At 31.9% G+C, this 6300-nt stretch overlaps 1 long non-coding RNA gene across 1 annotated transcript; it reads left to right on the top strand.

Annotated features, from left to right (window-relative positions):
• Positions 1-602: 602 nt before the first annotated feature.
• LOC145116628 (uncharacterized) lies at positions 603-2498 on the top strand. The gene is made up of 2 exons (XR_013712231.1): positions 603-931; positions 1968-2498. It is a non-coding gene; the product is annotated as an uncharacterized LOC145116628 (long non-coding RNA).
• Positions 2499-6300: the final 3802 nt, after the last annotated feature.

Genomic DNA, 6300 nt, shown 5'->3' with positions numbered 1-6300 from the left:
AGAGAGAGAGAGAGAGAGAGAGAGAGAGAGAGAGAGAGAGAGAGAGAGAGAGAGAGAGAGAGAGCCATTATACATTAAAATAATTATTTTTTTAGTTTTTTTTAAAATAACAAAAACTCATAAATGGTCCCTGTAATAGTAAAATGACGGAAATGCCCTTCACTTAACGGCCAAAAACTAACGGAGTTAGCGAAAAGGACCATTTGTTAAAAGTTTCGAAACCATAGGGACCATATGTGATGTTTTTAAAGATTAGGGACTAAACTTCAGATTTTCTGAAACCACATGGACCATTTTTGAAGTTTTGTCTTTATTTTATTAATAATATAATATGTATTTTGTTATTTCAATTATTTATTTGTATTAATTTCTTATATGATATTATTTAAAAGCAAATATGAGATGACTTCTTTTTTATTTAGTTTATTAACATTATACACTTATTTTTATATTGTTATCATTTGTATTTCCTTAAACTAATTAGTAATTAAAATAAATTAAAAGTACGCTATCTTTTTTGGTATATTATCTATTATTTTAAGTGGTATAATTATTAATAATTATTGTAAGCTGACCGTTCAAAGAGAGAGAAAAGGAAAAAAGAAGCCTGAAAAAGGTCAAGGAATCCGGCCATACCCAATTACCAATTACCCCCGCCGTTTGTTATTTGTTATCTTCGCGCGTCTCCAAATTTTTTCTTTCCCCTTTTCATCATTTGGTTGTACACTCCGAACATGTGAGCGGAGAATCCCAAATTACTCTCAAAATATGGACTCTCCTCTGCTACAGCGCTACCGTCGCGATCGCCGGAAGCTCCTTAACTTCATAGTCTCTTCAGAGCTGATCACGGATATTCGAAAGTTTCCTGGTTCCGTCATCGATTTCGATGTTATCAGCGCCGATTATGTCCTCGAATGCATAAAATCCGGTGGTAATTTCTTATTTTCTTACCTAGTTGTCATTAAGATTATTTACTATAACGATTATCTTTTAACCCATTGTTTTTTATTGTTTTTTATTTATTTATTTTTATATATTGTTATCATTTGTATTTCCTTAAAATAATTCTCATTAAGATTATGTATTTAACCCATTGTTATTATCGATAAATTTATGGATATTTACCACATTATATTCTAAATAAATGTATCTGACCCGACGTTTTTTATTTTACCGAAAATACCAATGAGTCCGAACAAGACATTTTCGATTTTAAAAAAAAAATAGATAATGTGTACTTTTTTATTTTAGTCAAATATTTTTAAAAAATTATCTTTCATTTTCTAAATAACTATATTAAAATATCTAAAATGATCAAAATTTTAATCAAATATCACATTTAAAGTCATATCTACTCCCCATTTGCTACGTCAATTTAACTATTTTTAGTGAAACCAAATACCTTCTTGAAACTTCAAAATAGTTTTCTCGTTAGAAATTCAGTCTGGGTTGTCCGAAAGTTACTTTTTTCTAGAAAATAAACCTTTTTTATTGAATAAAGTTAGTCTACAAATAGTACAAAATGTTACATGCTATATGTGTTGGTTATTTTTGTAAAATCAAAAAATGGGTTATTTCCTTATAATTCAAATTTTTTAATGGTTAATTTTATGAATATCATTTAAATTTAACACTATTACTTTTAATATAATTATAAGTAGGAGACAGATCCATGTAAATATGGGCTCAAATATATTGATTTCCAAAATATGTTGTTTAATTTAACCTTATAAACAAATTTTTAAAAGTTCATATGCAAAAAATGTTTAAACAAAAATATTGTATTTACTTAGACTTTAACAATAATATTTTATGTACTTATAATAAGACAAAAACATTACATACACATTAAAACATTATATTTTCTTATAAAAATAAACAAAGGCCTCGAGATGCTTCTTTTCTTCTTAATGCAAAAACCTCTTATAGAGACTCTATAAGAACATTATCCGTAAAATTTTGTTCAGAATATATCATGTAGCCGAATTCCTGACTTGAGAAGATGTTACATCTCTAAATGCCTCAAATTATCCCTTTTTTCCCGTTGAATGGATTCAGGAAAAACTTTGTTATTGATTACCAGTCTGTCGTTGAGCTTTCGTTTCTCATTATACTCTTTCAAAAACAAAGCCACCTTGTGTTTGAAGTCTCTCTAGGTTCTTGTCAACTTTGACATGCTGCAATGGGTATCTTGCAAACAGAATATAAGGATGCTATTCTACCTCCTAGGACGTATGGTTATAAAGGGGGAGAGAGCAGTGAATTTAAAGTTGAAGACGGTTGTTGAACCAACTTATATGTCATGTATTTAGTAAATGGTTCACATAAAGAAAATTTGATGCTTTCAATAATTGCATACGGTCAATACGTTTACACTCCCGAAGCGTGTAGACACCAAAACATCTCATCCAAACTTGAAAATTCTAGAAACATATTTCAATGCATGAACAAGAATGTATGCTATCATGGCTTTAATGATATGTATAATATTCCTTTTATCATACTATATTATAAATGGATAATTTTTTCTTTCTCCACATTCGTTTGAAACTCGTAACTCTTCATATTTACATATAATATACTTAATTTATTAACTTAAATATATTTTTAGTAGTAAACATTATTATAAATGAAAGACTTTGTGACTTATCAATATGATGTACTTAATTTGTTAACTTCAATATATTGTTAAACTAGGTGTAAGACCCGTATATTATACGAGTTCGATAAAACAAAAAATTAAATATGAAAGTTTAAACAAAAATTTATTTAAATTTAAAATTTTAGATTTGAAATTTAAAATTTAAAATTTGAATTTAAAAGGAAACATATTAAATTTTATATGAGTACTAATATTGTAATTTATTGGTTATTTTCAATTAAGACAATTATTAATTGAGGTGTAAATATGATATGTTAATTAAGAAAAGATAAAAAAAAGAGAAAATGACAAATGGAAAAAACATTTAATCAAAAATACCAAAAAATGACATGTGTCCAAGTTAATGAGAAAGTGACATGTGACAAAATTATTTTCATTTATTAGGGAAGATAAATAACCTATATTAATATATCAAATAAGCTTAAAAATTTAGTGTAAATTTAAAACCTAAAGTAAAATATCAAATAATGTTTAAAAAAATTCAATATATATATATATATATATATATATATATATATATATATATATATATATATATAACATAGTTAAAAGGAAAACATTAAATATAATAAATATAAAAGAACCTAAATTGGTGAATCGAATTAACTAAAAGGTGTTTGAAAACTATATTTTATAATAACTAAAATCCAATTCAGTTGTTTTTAAACTAATTTATAATAATAATAGTTAAAAATAGTACAAACTTAGAAATTAAATTATGTTAGATTACAAACAGTTGTTGATAATATAAATAATCATCATGATGAAATCAAAAACACCGTCAATTGAAGGGTCCATGTTATGGTTTGGGCTAGGCTTTGGATGTATAGGTCATTTAGTCTTGGAATAGAAGTGTTTTGGTATGTTTACGGCCAAGAGTGTGTTTACGGCCGTAAACATGTTTACGGCCATGTCTAGTTTACGGTCAGGTCTTTTTCCCTATATATAGGATCAGTATGTGTCTGTTAGTGGTTGTTGATGAACCAAAGTGTTTACAGTCATTGTCAGAGTTGTACCAGACGTTTTCTGAATACAAACGTGTGCAAGCTTTGATTCATTCTTCTTCTACTCATTTCTCATCTTATTTGATTGTTAGATTGCTTGATCACTGGTTAAGATCCTGTTTCTAGGACCTTACAATTGGTATCAAAGCAAGTCCGGCGTCAAAACATCTTTCAATCACGTTTTCAGTCAAAGGAGTTCAGTTTCATCATTCTTCAAGACTGCATTTGGTGTTTTCGTGACATAAGGGGATCAGATCTGCTTACAATTCGAGTTTTCATCAAATTCTGAGCATTTACGGTCAACAGTTTAAGGCCGTAAACAGTCAATCTTCATTGACCGTAAACAGTCAATCTTCATTGACCGTAAATCCCTTTTAGACCGTAAACTCACCTCAACCGTAAATCCCTCTTAGACCATAAACTCACCTCAACCGTAAATCCCTCTTAGACCGTAAACTCACCTCAACCGTAAATCCCTCTTCGACCGTAATCCCTCCTTAACCGTAAACTCCCATTAACCGTAAATCCTCGTTGACCGTAAACTCGTGTTTACGGTCGTAATCGTGTGACCGCAAACTACTGTTTTGGCATTCTAGTTTATTTTTCAAGTCATTTTCAATTAAAAAAAATATAAAAAATGGATTCTCAAGGTCAAGCACTTCATCATGAATTGGATTCCATCATGGGAACAACCACTCGCATTCCCCGATTGTTATCTGCAGAAGGGTTCCCAGAATGGAAATACAGAATCGAGAACTACATCAAAATGAAAGATTTCAAGGTTTGGAGAAGCATTCTCAAAGGACCAGTCAGAATCACTACGAATCTTCCAAATGGACAAGTAATTGACAAGCTGTACGCTGATTACACTGATGATGATTTCGAAAAGGTTGAAGAACAAGAAAGGGCACTAGCTACTTTGATTGTGGCTCTATCACCTGATATTGCTCAAGGGTTCAGAGAATACACTTCAGCCAAAGCACTGTGGGAAGCTTTGATAGAGGTTTACGAGGAAAATGAAGATATGAAGGAAAGCCGTCAGGATATGTTAAGACAAAAATTCAACATGTTCAATTATGTCGTTGGAGAAACCCTGGAAGCTCAGTTGCAGCGATTTACTGCACTTACTACTGAGATGAGTACAACTGGGATTTACTTGACTAAGTCAGAGATAAACAAAAAGTTGTTGAACTCACTTCCAAAGTCGTGGGACATGAATGTGGCTGTTATTAAAAAGACAAAAGATTTAAATCGTCTTAGTCTTGCTGAAACAATGACAATCATCAAAGCCTATGATCTTGATGACAAGCAACGAGAGATGAATCATGTGAATTCCTACTCGACTGCGAATCTTGGAATTTCCTCAAATAATGCTTTTTCATCCTATACCTGTTCACCAAGTCAAGCCTTTGTTGTTCAACAACCTCAGAATCAAACATTTATCACTCCATCTGTCGCACCACATGTTGCTTCAACATCTGTTTCTCATCCACAAAGTCAATCTTTCGTTGTTCCTCAAGCTGTTTCCTTCTCAAGTGCACCGGTTATAGCTCCAGCTCCCCATTCCAAAGAAACTGATGAGAACTTAGCTCTTGCTACTGGACTTGTTAATTGCTACAATGCTTTTGTAGCTGGAGAGCTTCCTCCACAACTCTCATTTGATGACCTGGATCAAATTCATCCAGAGGATGTGGAGGAAATGGACATTACTTGGCAAATAGCTATGGCAGTGTTCAGGGCAAAGCAATTTGCTAAGAAAACAGGAAAGCATAACTGGGAATGAATGCGGATAAGAAAGTAGGGTTTAACAAGGGAAAGTTGCGTTGCTACAACTGTCACGAGCCGGGTCATTTTGCTCGCGAGTGTCCCAAACCAGACAGAAGAGTAAGCAATGATCGAACAATGGTTCCAGTAGGAAATGGTCGCGGAAATGCTGCTGTCAACAGTGAGACTGCCAATCTAGCAGTGGTTGCTCAATCCTTTGACTGGGAGGACCAAATTCAGGCACTGAATATTTCAGGACCTGAAAATGCTCACTTGGCTCAAATAAATGATACTGTTGTGAAAGAAGATGAAGTGGATCCTGAAGAAGAAATGATGGAGTTGCAGTTTGCTTTCATGGTATCTTCTACTTCAGAACCTGAAAAGAATGAGGTAAATCAATCTTGTTGTTCTCAAACATGCATTGATAAAGTTAACAATCTTCTTGAGCATATAACATTTTTACGTAGAGAGAACGAGGACTTGAGATATGAAGGATATCAACTTAGAAAAGGACAAAAACCCCTGAAGGCTGAACTAGAAACAAAAACCAAAGACTTTAGAAAACTTTAGGAAGAGTATAGTACTAAGAGTGCACATTATAGATATGTAACTGAACAACTTGCTGAGGTAACTGCTAAGCTTGACACATTGAAAAACAAATTTGAAAATGCAGATTTTACTTTTAGAAAATTTGATGTGTCAAGTGAAGTAGTTGCATCCATGATAGAAACAAATTTGCAATTCAAAAATAATCAGTCAAAAGGTTTAGGGTATGATAAAGTTCCTCCTCCTTTTAATCATACCTATACTAATGTCCCTTTGTCAAAAGAGGAAATGGATAGAGAGCCATTTCTTAAATATGGATTTGTG

Source organism: Lactuca virosa, chromosome 5 (genome assembly GCF_052849685.1).
Source record: "Lactuca virosa cultivar CGN04683 chromosome 5, Lactuca_virosa_CGN04683_v6, whole genome shotgun sequence".
Taxonomy (NCBI): domain Eukaryota; kingdom Viridiplantae; phylum Streptophyta; class Magnoliopsida; order Asterales; family Asteraceae; genus Lactuca; species Lactuca virosa.
The sequence above is the reverse complement of the archived record's forward strand: the minus strand, read 5'-3'. Positions and strand labels throughout refer to the sequence as shown.